This window comes from Tenrec ecaudatus, chromosome 10 (genome assembly GCF_050624435.1).
Source record: "Tenrec ecaudatus isolate mTenEca1 chromosome 10, mTenEca1.hap1, whole genome shotgun sequence".
In the NCBI taxonomy this organism is placed as follows: Eukaryota; Metazoa; Chordata; class Mammalia; order Afrosoricida; family Tenrecidae; genus Tenrec; species Tenrec ecaudatus.
The window spans coordinates 89,484,117-89,498,739 of NC_134539.1; positions in this window are offsets into that span (position 1 = coordinate 89,484,117).

Sequence of the window (14,623 nt, forward strand, 5' to 3'; positions counted from 1 at the left end):
GACCACTGTTACATTTGGTGATACACACACACACACACACACACACACACACCTTTTTTACAGGTGTGTATAAATAGCTCATTAGCGTTTCAGCTTGCATTTCCCTGACAGAAAATGTTGTTGAAGACCTCTTTCTGTGCTCACTTGTCATCTGTACATCTATTTTGATGATGTCTGTTCATGCATTTGCCCTATATGCTGTCTTTTGATTTAGTAAGCCATACATATGTCAGTAAAACATCTGAGCTTGGCCTAGCATCAGGATTTGCCTCAAATCTTTCTTTTCCCTTCCTTTCAGCCAATACAGATTATGGGGGCCAAGGAACTGTACACTTTACCTTTTTCTTATTACTTTACATTGGCTTGTGCTTCCAGTGAGCCAAGTCCCCATCAGTTATATTTTGCATGTCGGCACGCCAATGGTAACTTTCACACTTAGTAACTGCGGTGCAGCAGGTATTTCGAACCATGTGTGATTTTCATCACGTCCTGGTCCGAAAGGTTCTTAATTCCATGTTTGTATATCTATTCCCTTTCAAAACCATATATTTCTGTGAGGCAAGGCTAAAACCCACTTCTGATGTCAACTTCATAATAAAAACCTGCTGATTATCAAGATATGAAGTCCGATTATCAAAATGTGAAGGTTACTCATACCCCCACTTTCCTACTTCTCTATTAACAGATAATAGAGATAATATATGGGGTATTATCTATTATCTATGGTATTTTTCTCGTTGTACCTAACCACCCAAAGTCAGGCAAGTCCTCAAAAATCAGAAAGGCTCTGTCCGTCTGATCAACGGCAGCTAAGCCTTTTTCTGTCTCCCAGCCACACAGGGCTTTATCCTTCTAATTACCAAACTAAGAAATGTGAACTCTGCGTTCAAAAATGCGCTACAACAACTCATAAGACACATGGAAAGGGCTTTCCTCACCATAAAAATACCATATAACCACCCAAAAATTACATGATGCGATACACAGGTGAGGGTGAGATGGGGTTTGGGGTGCAGATCTTCAAGCCTCCAGAGATGTGCAATCCTCTCACACACACCCTCAATCCAGAAGCTCAAACGAACTTTTTATCTAGGGCCTTTTATCATGGTCATGCACTGCATCTGAATGGTTAATTGATCATGCTTCCCTCCTTTTCTGAGGTTGGTTAACCAAGCATGGTCTTTGGGGTTCCCACATTTAAACACATTTAAGTATCGCCTAGTTTTGTTTTTTTTTTTAAACCAAGTCACCTTGGTTGCTCTGGAAATTCTAAGGTTTTTCATTCAGAAAACCAAAGGCAAAGATAAAAATTGAGTTCTATGTATTACACCTACTTGAAAGCATTCCACGTTTAACTTTTCTCCATTATTTGGCTCCAATGATTGATTGTATCACTGGTGGTGATGAATTAGTAAAATCCTACAAGGATTCCTTACATTGCTTCCAGGTTTGACCCTCATCAAAAGGGTTTAAAAGCAGTGTTTACCCTCCTCAGACTTCAAAAGTTTGGATTATCAAAATAATCAGCCCAAGGGCAATTCCTGTAAGGGTGAGGTCAGACATGCCTCCAGCCTCCGACCTTTGTTACCAGTTCTGATATAAATCATCCCTCCCACAACACTTTCTGTTCCTGAGGTGAGTTTGATAGTTCATCGCAATGGCCACACAGAACTTAAAGTTCATACTCACTTTTATTAGGGAAGTTAACCTGTTATACAGTTCTAGAGGAAAGTCCTTGTCTGTTTGGGTTTCTGGTCCTGGGTATCTTCAAGTGGCTTTGAGTCTTTCTTCTCCATCTCAGCCCTGATTACTTGTTTAATCTAGTTGTCTAGGTCTAAGAATCTCCATATTGAGGTTATTAGGAGACAATAAACACTAAGGACGTAAGGCGAATAAAATACTTTACAAATTTTCAAAGCATGTGACTGCTAGAAGGAACAAGGCAGAGCGTTAAAATCTATGCTGGAAAGGTCATTCACTGAAGTAAATGCTCAGGTGATGAAAGAGTAGCTGTTTTCTTCCCATGAAAATAAGTTGCAAGTTACCTAAGAACGTGTGTGTCATGATCATATGACTGTTTATGACAATGAATTCAAACCCTTACCTAATTTTTGGCCAGTGACTCAAGAATACATCACTGTCCACAAACGACAAAAGGAGTCAATGATTTATAATTTTGGGAGTCAAAAATTCCTTCTTGTGGACTCTCGATTTCCTTCATTGCAATGATATATGTTTGTTTTTCTTTCGACTTAAAAAATGCTCTACTGTAGCATTAATCTGAAATAAATCTTCATTGCAGTTTTACAGCTATTTGTGCTTTTGCACCAGAACAACTTTTACATGTAAAAGGAGACGAATTTAAAATTGCCCTGCATCCCCTCAAGATTAGGAAGCCGCTTCAAGGATGGCATCTTGACAAGGGCAGTATATAACACGTTTCTGTCATTAACCCTTGCTAAGGGTAGGCTGTGGCTGCACTACCTAGCCGCCCTAGCTCTTCAATAAGTCTAACATCTATATAAAGACTGCTATGAATTCCAGAGTCAAATTTGAAAACAAAATCATGTTCCAGAACCAGCAGCTAATCTCTGAATGCTAATAAAAGGGGGAAACATAACAATTTTTGATGCTGAGGAGATCTTGGAGAAAGAAATAGCTTTAGATGTTCCTACGAGGGAGTTCACCTGTTTAAAACCAACGGAGGAGAAAATTGACAAAAATACAGGGTGGATAAATGTAAGAATTCAGGAAAACACTACAAGAACAATATGACTAAATAGATGGAAATCTAGGAGTAATTCAGCTGCTCTAAATAGAAACTCAAAAGGCAAACACTAGGATATTAGAAGTGAATAGCATTTTGAAAGAATAAAACAGAAGAATAGAAACAATGGAAGTATACATCAGTGATTTTGAAGACAGTAGTCTCTAAAGACCAAAATACAAGATGATTGAACAATTAGGAAGACCAAATTTTTTTAAAAGTTGAAGAAAACCTAAAAATTCTATGCGACACTATTAAAAGGAACAACTTACATTTGATAAATGTGCCAGGAAAAAAAGAATAAAAAGCAATCACAGAAAAAAATAATTGAAGAAATATTAAAATAGAATTTCCCTAACATAATAACAGAATAGAAAATAACTTTCAAAGAATCCCTGAGAAACCCAAACAGAATTTCCCCAAAAGAAAATCACTATGACACATCAGAAGCATAAAAAAGAGAGAGAATGAATCCTGAGAGCAACACAGACACAACGAATAATCATTTATAAAGGTGAGCCAATAAGAACAAAGTCAGACTTTTCTATGGAAACCATGCGCAAGAAGGCAATGGGTAAGATATTAAAACTCTTGAAAGAAAAAATCTTATTCTCAGCAAAAAATATCCCTCAAATATCGAGGAAAAATAAAATCATTTTTAGATAAGGAAAACTAAAACAAATTATGAAAGCAAGATCAGGATTTCAACACACAGAGACATACGTACACGTGCATACACACAACTATAAAGAGTTCTTCCCACAGAGAATAAACAACAGACAACATCCTAAAATCATCATAGAAGGCATCTCCATTCACAAACCATCCTACTTAAGTTATGCACAAAGTAAAACAGTGAAATTCAAAATAGGGAACTACAGATAACATTTCCCAAGGAAGACAACAATAAATAATAAAGGGAACAGAATAGATATTAAACAGCTGAATTGGAGATGATTTTGAGCAGTTCACAAAAGAAAATAAACTGTCTGAAAATTGAAAAGAAAAATAATGGAGAATTGAGCAGCACATACTGAGAGCTCTTTTGCTTACGGAGGGCCTGGTGTCCAGGAGGACTAATGGGGGGATTCTGGTGAGTGAGAGAACCCCTAGAACAACCCTGGGGATCTCCCCAGGCCACAAGGAAACACCCCCACACATGCATCTGCCCTGAGCTGGAGCCCCCAGAGATCTGAGATTTGAGCCTTGGGATATCTAGGCTCAGCTGGCTGGGCTGCTCCTGCACACCACCACGGCCTCTGCTGCGGTCGCCACACCACCCTACCCCCAGGCCTTGTGCTGCTTGGCTGCCCTGCCGAGACCCACACAGCTGTGGCGGGACCCCCTCACTGTAGCTGCCCACTCACATCACTCCCCTAGGAGAGCTGCTCTCTTGTCCTGTGGTTCCCCTCGCTCCACATGGCCTTGATCTGCTGCCAAGCTTGGGTCTCTCCTTCCATTCACCCAGGGCCCCAGGAACTGACCTATAGTCTACCTGTAGCAGGTAAGGTGACCTGTGAGTGGGGATGGGGGTGGGCTTCCCTGGCATACTTGCCTAAGACCCCTCCACCCACAAACCCATCTACCCAACCGCTCCAGCCATGCACTCCCACCTGAGCCCATGCCACTCACTCCTGCGCTCCTGCCTGCTCTTGCCAGTGCAGACCAGTCACACTACCACCTCCTCACATGCGCTACCAGACACTCCCCCTGTGGCATCCCAATCCCCGCTCCCACCAGCACTGGCTTAGCACTTCCCTAGTGTCCAGGTCCCTGGGGAGCAGAAGGGAGTGCGTCCTTGCTCTGAAGACCATAGAATCCCCACACATAGCCTGGGGATAGCTACCTGGTTCCAAAGGCTTCCAAGCCCACACCAGCTATACTACCTCGGACTGCAATGTGGCCAATAACCACCGATTGGCCCCCTCAGCCTTATTGCATGTGGGGCTCCACCATTCTCACCACTCTCACCACCCACAGCAGCATCGACCTGTCTAATGCCAGCACAACCTCCCCATCCACAGTTGCAACAGCTGCCCCAAGAGTGCCAGGCACCTACACCCTGTGGAGGTTCATCCCAGGCACAAGCTCCCAGACAGTGGGATTGTTTTTGGCTTCAATCAGCACCCCTTCCTGTGTCGGTGAGGCCTCCCCCATCTCTGCCTTCTATTAGGCACTTAAAAAAAAATGAAGATAAAAATTAAACATTAAAAAGGAAAACAACTGCTAATTATGGCCTGACAGCCCCGTTAAAGCAGCCCAGGGGCATATGCACAGGCTCCAGCCACCCTCCAGTCACTGAAACTCCTCACCACTATTGGCCACTGAATCACCGTGGAACCCTGCCTACACGGCAGTCTGATCCACCTCTATAATAGGCCACGGGCAGCCCCCAAAAGCACCCTTATCAGTAATACAGAGAAAGAGTTCAAGGTCCCCTGGTCTCCCAGAAACATGGTGCCTACCTCCACAAAGGGGTCGCAGCAAATCACAACACTCTAAAAAAAAACCCAGAGAGACAAAACACAACAGCAGAGTTAATGACGCTCAAAGAAGAATCAGACACGTATCTGCTACAAAAAGAAATCTTCAGAAGCTGCTTGGAGTAATACAGGAATTTGGGGATGCAATGATAGAGGAGATGAAGTCCACAATTGAGGGGATAAAGTCCACAATATAGAAGATGAAGTCCACGTACCTGCAAGAGAGACACCTTAAACTCACAGACAAAACTAGGTTAAGAATAAAAGGCTGGTAGAAAATGTACCAGGCAAACAGCAACCTAAAAACAGTACGGTTTGCAATCCTAATCGCTGAAAAAAATTGATCTCAAGGTTCAAACCATAAAAAGAGATAAGGAGGGACATAATATAATGCTAAAAGTATCAGTAAACCAGGGACCAGTGATCAGAATAAATATGCCCCTAACGAGAGACTCATGAAATTTTTCCAACAGTTCAAAAGATGAAAAAAATCCCAGAGTCAACAATCATAGTAAGAGACTTTAATACACCACTATAGGAGAAAGATAGAGCACTGTGAAAGAAGCTAAGCAAGGAAGCTACAGAGCAAAACACCACAATTAGGCAACTGGATCTAACAGACATATATAGTTTTCAATTTAAACACACACACACACATATCACATTCTTTTCAAGCACTCGTGGCTCATTTTCAAAAATAACCACATGCTGGTACACAAATCAAGTCTGATTAAACTCAAGCACGTTGATATTACTCAGGTATCCTTCTCAGATCATTATACCATAAAACTGGAGATTAATAAAAAGACAATCCGAAAACCAAGAGCAAACAAATAGAGGATGAACAGCGATCTTCTGTGATGTGAATGTGTACTAGACTAGATTAGGGATGAGTGTAGGAAGTTTCTAGAAACTACTGAGAATGAGAACACAATGTATCAAAACTTATAGGATAGGGTGAAAGTAGTTCTCAGAGGTAGCTCGGTAGCAATAGACGCTTATATGAGAAAGGAAAAGAGACTTATACTGATACGCTATCACAAAACCTCTAGCAACTAGAACAGAGTCAACTGAACAATCCTTTCAATAGCAAAAAAGAATAAAAATCAGGGCAGAGTTAAACCGTGAGAAGACAAAAGAACAATGCAAAAGATTAATGCAGCAAAAAGCTGCTTCTTTGAAAGGATCAATGGAATTGACCGACCACTGGCAAATCTAACCAAGAAAAGGAAGGAGCAAACATCAATAGCCAGGATGAGGGATGAAACAGGGGAAATCACAACAGACCCCAGTGAGATTAAAAGGATAATCACAAAATACTATGAAAGTCTTTATTCTAATGAATTAAACAACAAAGAAGATATGGACAAATACTTGGAAAAGAAATCCCTTCCTAAATTATCCCTGATAAAAATCAAGAGCCTCAACAGACCCATAGTGAAAGAAGAAATAGACATGGTTATCAAGAAGCTGCCAATGAAAAGGGCTCCCAGACCAGATGGCTTCACAGGAGAATTTTACCAAGCATTCAGGGAAGGGCTGACACCAATCCTCCACAAATTATTCCAGAGTGTAGAAAAGGATGGCAAACTCCCAAACTCATTTTACGAAGCCAGTATAACTTTGATACCCAAACAGGGCAAGGCCCACACAGGAATAGAGACCTGAAGACTAATATCTCTAATCAACTTAGATGCAAAAATCCTTAACAAAATATTGGCCAATGGAATACACAAGTATATAAAATATATCATCCACCAAGATCAAGTAGGATTCATTTCAGGGATGCAGGGATGATTTAACATCCAAAAACTCATCAATATTATACACCACATTGATAAGAAAAAGTATAAGAATCACATGGTAATATCTATAGATGCAGGAAAAAGCATTTGACAACATCCAACACCCATTTCTAATTAAGACTCTTAAGAAGATAGGAATGGAAGGAAAGTTCTTCAAGTTAATATAAGCTATCTACAAAAAGCCAACAGCCAACATCAAAGCCCATGGAGAGAGGACAAAAACAATCCCAATGGAAAAGGGGACCAGAAAAGGTTGCCAGTTGTCCCCATTTCTATTCAATATCATACTGGAGGTCCTAGCTAAGAACATAAAACAGCAGAAGAACATTAAAGGTATTCAACTTGGTGAAAAGGAGGTGAAATGATGCTATTTGCAGATGACATGATTATGTCCATTGAAAATCCCCAAAGCTCCACATCAGGATTACTGGCAGTGATAGAGGAATACGGAAGAGTGACAGGATACAAGATCAACAGATAGAAATCTATTGGTTTGCTGTATATGTAGGACAAGACCATGGGAGATCAAGAAGGCAGTACCCTTCACAATAGTCAAGAACAAATTAAAATATCTAGGAATATATTTAACAAAAAAAAAAAAAAAAACCCAAAGCACTTATACAAGGAAAACTACAAGACCCTACTTATAGGAAACCAAAAGTGACCTCCACAAATGGAAGAATATCCCATGCTCATGGATTGTAAGACTCAACACAGTAAAGATATCAATCTTTACTGTAAAGGGAATTTTTTAAAGTCCATTTATAATAACTACCCAAAAGATAAAATACTTTGAAATAAATCCAACCAGAGAAACAAAAGACTTATATAAAGAAAACTATAAAATACATCTACAAGAAATTAAAAGAGTCTTAGACAAATGGAAGCATGCCCCATGCTCATGGATAGGAAGGTGTAATGTAGTGAAAATGTCAGTATAAACAAAAGCACTCTATAAATTCAGTGCAATTCCAACCCAAGTTCCAGCAAAATTCTTTAAAGAAATGGAAAAACTAACCACTAACTGTATATAGAAACAATAGAAACCCAGGATAAACAAAACACTATTAGAAACCAAAAACAACGTAGGAGGGCTTCAATTCCCTGATTTCAAAACCTTTTGTTTTAATTACCGCTACTGTAATTAAAACAACTTGATATTACAATAGCAATGTAGACAAACGGATTATAACAGAGATCCCAGACACCCTATCTTTGATAAAGAAATACAACACATTAAATGGGGAAGAGAATGGGACTGGAAAAATTGGATCTCCACATATAAAAATGAAACAGTACCAATACCTTACACCATGTACAAAAACCAACTCAAGATGAATTAAAGACCTAAATAGAAACCCTAGAACCATAATGATCGTCAATGAAAAAAATTGAGAAAAGAGCCCGAATGCTCTTGTTGCTAGGTGCCATCAGGTCAGTGCAACCCATAGCAACTTATGCACAACATTGTGAAACACTCCACGATACTATGCCATCCCCACCATTGTTTCTTTGCCTAAGTCCCTTACTGCAGCCAGTGTATCAATTCAAAGAGATTTAGGGCCTTCTTTGTTGCTTCTTCTCTACCTTACCAAACATGATGTCCTTCTCCAGGGACAGGTCTCTCCTGACAATATGTCCAAAGTATGTAAGACGAAGTCTTGCCATCCTTTCCTCTAAGGAGCTCTCTGGTCATAATTCTTCCAAGACAGCTTTGTCTGTCCTTTTAGAAGTCTATGGCACATTTTCAATTCTTGAGTCTTACTTATTGAATGTCCAGCTTTCACATGCATATGATGAAATGGAAAATTTCATGACTTGGGTCAGGCACATCTAAATCTTCAAAGTAACATTCTTACTTTTCAATTACTTTAAAGAGATTAGATTGTGCAATAGATTTACCTAATGCAACACCTCTTTTGGTGTCTTGACTGCTGTGTCCATGAGCATTGATTATAGAGTCAAGCAAGACAAAATATGTGACCATTTCAACCTTTTCTCCATTTATCATGATGTTACCTATTGGTCCAGTTGTGAGAATGTGGGTCTGCTTTAAATTGAATGATAATCCATATTGAAGGCTGCATTCCTTGATCTTCATCAGCAAGTGCTTCAAGTCTTCCTCACTTTCAGTAAGCAAGGTTGTATCATCTGCATATTGCAAGTTGTTAATAAGCCTTCCTCCAATCCTGAGGTTACATTCTTCTTCATATAATCCAGTTTGATGATTTTCTCAGCATATTGAACAAGTATGGTGAGAGGCTACAACCCTGATTGGCACATACCTTTCTTGATTTTAAACCATACAGTATTGACTGCCTCTTGACTCATGTGCAAATTCCACATGAACACAATCAAGTATTCTGGAACATATATTCTCAAGGATATCCCATAGTTTATTATGGTCCACATAGTTGAATGATTTGGCATAGTCAATAAAACAGAAGTAAACCTATTTCTGGTATTCTCTGCTTGATTCACCTGACATCGATGATGTCCCTTGTTCCATGTCCTCTTCTGAATCCTGAAGCTCTTAAAGTTCACTGACACTGTACCTGTTGTTGGAGGGTCATCGGAATAAGTTTACTTGTATATAATATCAATAATACTGTTGTGTAGTTTCCACATCCTGTGGAGTTCTTCCAGTAATTTCCCTAGTAGTGGTCTTTCAAATTTCTTGGTATAGACAAGTGAGTCCTTCCAGGGCTTCATCACTTTGTTCAAACATTTCAATTGGTATTCCATCAATTCCTGGAGACTTGTTTTTTATTATCCCTTTCAATGTAGCTTGTCTGTTCTTAGGCAGGAAGTTCCACTGAACCATGTTTATTTGCAGTGACCCTGCTGGCCTTGAAAAGACCAATGACATAGCTTCCAGAATCACAGTAACACACAAGCCACCACAGTACAATACAAAACATAAATACATCGCCACAGTATGAATATATAAGGCTTAAATACACTACCTAACATAATGCAAAACTCTCATGGGACAGAAGGCAAAATAGAGGAGTGGGACCTTCTAAAACTACATTTATATCCATCAAAAGGCTTCATCAAAACAGAAAAAAAGGAGAACTCACAGATTGAAAAGAAAAAAAAAACATTTGGCGATGATATCAAAGGCCTAATTTTAAAAATCTATAGAATGCTACACCTTAATGAGAAAAATACAAAAATCTCATTCAAAGCCCAAGACATGAATAGATAACTTATCAACAATGACATCCAGACATCAAAAAATCATATGAAGAAATGCTCATGTTATTAGCCATAGAGAAATATAAATTTAAACAACAGTGAGATGCCACCTCCCACCTAAACTCTTAGCAATTTTTAAAAATAAATCATTTTGTTGGAGTCTATTGTAGCTCTTATAACTCCATTCGCCAATTAGATCAAGCACATTTGTACATATGTTGCCATCGTCATTTTCAAAACATTTTCTTTGTACTTGAACCCTTGGTACCAGCTTCTCTTTGTTCCTGCCCCCCACCCTTGACCCTCATGAACCCTTGATAAATTATAAATTTTTATTTTCATATCTTACACCATGCGCGGTCTCCCTTTGCCCAAGCTTCTGTTGTTCTTCTCCTTGTTATGTGTCAATCACTGTGATCAGTTCCCCTTTTCTCCGCCTTCTCTTCCCACCTTCCCCCTACCCTCAGGGTATTGCTACTCCCATTGTTCTTCCTGAGTGGTTTATCTGTCCTGGATTCCGTGTGTCCAGAGCTCTTATCCTTACCACTGTACATTCTCCGGTATAGGCGGATCTGTAAGGTAGAACTGGGGTCAAGATAGTGGGATATGGGGGGAGGGCGGGGAGTAGGAAGAAGCATTAAAGAACTAGAGGAATGTTGTGTGTTTCGTCGGTGCTATACTGCACTCTGGCTGGCTTGTCCCTTCCTTGTAACCCTTCTGTGAAGGGATGTCCAATTGTCTACAGATGGGCTTTGGGCATCCACTCCGACCCTACCTTATTCACATTGATATGATGGCTTGGGGTCTTCTCATGCCTGATACCTGATCCCCTTGACTCCTCATGATCACACAGGCCTGGTGTGCATCTTCTATATGGGATTTGTTGCTTCCCTGCTAGATGGCCACTTATTTTACTCCAAGCCTTTAAGACCTCAGATGCTATATCTTCTTATAGCCGGGCAACATCAGCTTTCTTCACCATTGTTTAAGCACCCATTTTGAATTCAGATTGATAGTGTCAGGAAGGTGAGCATCACAGAATGTCAGGTTATTAGAACAAAGTGTTCTTTCATGAGGAAGGACTTGAATAGAGGCCCAATGTCCGTCTGCTACCTTGATACTTAACATATAAATATATGTACATAAGCCTATATCCCTATTATTATATAGTAATATATTTACATATATATGCCTATATTTATGCCTCTATAAATGTCTTTTGCCTAGTAGTTATTTCCTCTGTTTCCTTTCCCTTTCCTCCTCTCCCACTATCATGTTCGACCTTCATTCGGCTCTCACTAATTCTTCTTGGCTACATTGCACTTGATCAAACTCCACCAGGCAAGCTACGCCTGCCTCACCATTGGTTTTAGATCTTTTGTTGTTTCCTTGTCCCTGGGTTTGTTGGATCCCCCCTTCTTCCTCCCATTCCCGTCTCCTCCCCAGGACCTTTGGTCCCATTGTTTTCTCCTCCGTATTGTTTATCTTGCCTATCTTATATAGATAGACATGAAAAAAGAAAGAAAAGGGGGAAAGGGGGGCCTATAAATATTTCCAGCTCTGTTTTCTGATCGAGCCTGATGAGGTATCAAATCCTGCCCTCCAAGTCTGAAGTCAATTTTCAGGATTCCTTCGTCACTTCATTGCTTTGCTCCCCTTGATGCTCTCTTGAGCCTCCTTCATGTTTCGCCCAGGTGTGTTTGGGGTGGGGGGTGCGGGGAGTAGGGAGGTCAGACAGGGCACAATCCCCACACTGTGTCCCCAGTGCTATCCCTGAAACACTGTGGGTCAGTGAGGGGATGTGTGTCATGGCAGGGCCATCTCTATAGGCCTCTCTGTGCCTTGGCTGCTCTGAACAGGAGTGTCATTCTCAGGGTTTGGTGAGCCAGGATGTGGTCCCCTCTTTCTCTCTTTGTCTCTTCGTTTGCTCCTGTGTGTTCTGCCACAGGTGCACCACCCTCCACCAGCTGTATCTGCAGTGCTGTCCTCTGTAGTGCATTCTTCTGTGGAGGGGATCAAAGTAGCTGGGATTGGGGCTGGCCCTGCTGACCTCTCTGAGTGTTTGCTGCTTCATGAGAGTTTGCTCTGAGAGTTTGCTGCTTCATGAGAGTTTGCTCTGAGAGTTTGCTGCTTCATGCCGGTATGTTGCACTCAAGGATTGGCATATAGGTTGAAGTCTGGTCCCTCTCTCTCTTTCCGGTGGAGATATAAACAATATCCTCCTGGGTGAGTTTGTGCCTGTTCCCCCATTATCTACGTCCTCTTTTTTCCCCTTTGTTTTAATCAATAAATAGGGGCTCATACAACTCTTATCATAATCCATACATATATCAAATGTGTAAAGCACATCTGTACATTCATTGTCCTCATCATTCTCAAACCATTTGCTCTCCACTTAAGCCCTTGGTATCGGGTCCTCATTTTTCCCCTCCCGCCCAACTCCCCCTCCCTCATGAGCCCTTGATAATTTATAAATTATGATTTTGTCATATCTTGCCCTGTCCAAAATCTCCCTTCACCCAATTTTCTGTTGTCCATCCCCCAGGGAGGAGGTCATATGTAGATCCTTGTAATCGGTTCCCTCTTTCCAATCCACTCTCCCTCTACCCTCCAAGTATCGCCACTCACACCGCTGGTCCTGAAGGGATCATCCTCCCTGGATTCCCTATGTTTCCCGTTCCTATCTCTATCAGTGTACATCCTCTGGTCTAGCCAGACTTGCAGCGTAGAATTCGGATCATGATGGGGAGGGGGGTGCGGGGCAGGGGAAAAGCATTTAGGAACTAGAGGAAAGTTGTATTTTTCATCGGTGCTACATCGCACCTTGACATCTCCTCCCCTAGACCCCTCTTCAAGGTGGTCTACAGTGGCCGACAAATGGGCTTTGGGTCTCCCCTCTGCACTGCCCCCTTCATTCACTATGGTAAGATTTTTTTATTCTGATGATGCCTTATACCTGATCTTTTCGACACCTCGTGATGGCACAGGCTGATGTGCTTCTTCCATGTGGGCTTTGTTGGTTCTGAGCCAGATGGCCACTTGTTTACCTTCAAGCCTTTAAGACCCCAGTTGCTATATCTTTTGATAGCCGGGCACCATTAGCTTTCTTCACCATATTTGCTTATTCACCCGCTTTGTCTTCAGCGGTTGTGTAGGGAAGGTGAGCACCATAGAATGCCAATTTAATAGAAGAAAGTATTCTTGCATTGAGGGAGTACTTGAGTGGAGGCCCAATGTTTCTGCTACCTTAATACTAACCCTATAAATATATGCAAATAGATCTATTTCCCCATCCTCATATATAAATATATTTGCATATGTACATGTCTTTATCTAGATGTCTATAAATGCCCTTTTCCTCCTAGCTTTTCCCTCTATTTCCCTTGACTTTCCTCCTGTCCCACTATCATGCTCTGTCCCCACCTGGGTTTCAGCAATACCTCTTCTTTACATTACGCTCGACCATGCCCTACTGGGCCTCCCACACCCATCTCACCACCAATTTGGATCACTTGTTGTTCCCTTGTCCCTGGGTTTGTTAACACCACTTCCTTTCCCCCCAGCTCCCCCTATACCATGTCTCCCCAGAACGGTTGGTCCCGTTGTTTTCTCATACAGATTGTTCATCCAGCCTATCTTATTTAGACAGACCTGTAGAGATAACATGCACAAAAACAAGACAGAGCAAAACCAAGCAACAATATACAACAAACCACTGACAAAGAACAAAACAAAACACAACAAAAAAGAAAAGCTTGTAGTTAGTTCAAGGAATGTTTGTTGGCCTTTAGGAGTGTTTTCCAGTCCAGTCTGTTGGGGCACCACACCCTGGCCCCAAAGTCAACCTTCAGCATTCCCTGGGGACCTTGCCACTCCATTCCCTTGCTGTTCTGCTGCACTCCCCCAGTGCTTTGCCTCGGTGTGATGGGATCAGGTCGGGTGCAATTCCCACACTGTGTCTCCGGTGCTGTCCCCCGCAGGGCCATGGGTCAGTGAGGGCGTCATGTCTCATAGTGGGGCTGCCCATGTGGTCCTCTCTGTGGACTGGCTGCTGTAATTGGGGTCATGGTCCTCAAGGCCTGGTGGGCCAAGATGCACCCCACTCTCTCCTACTTCCCCTTCATCTGCTCCCATGTGCTCCAATCAGATATGTCCCTCTCCCGGAGCTGCAGATTCAATGCCATCCTTTGAAATAAATTCTTCTGGGGAGAGAGGCAGGCATCCACTTAATATTTTATACTGGGGCCAGCCTCCCAGACCTCTCCACTGGTTCCCTACTCCATGCCGGAATGTTGCATTCACACCTTGGGGCACTGGATTGAAGTCTGGTCCCTCTTTCCCTGTGGAGATATAAACAATACCCTCCA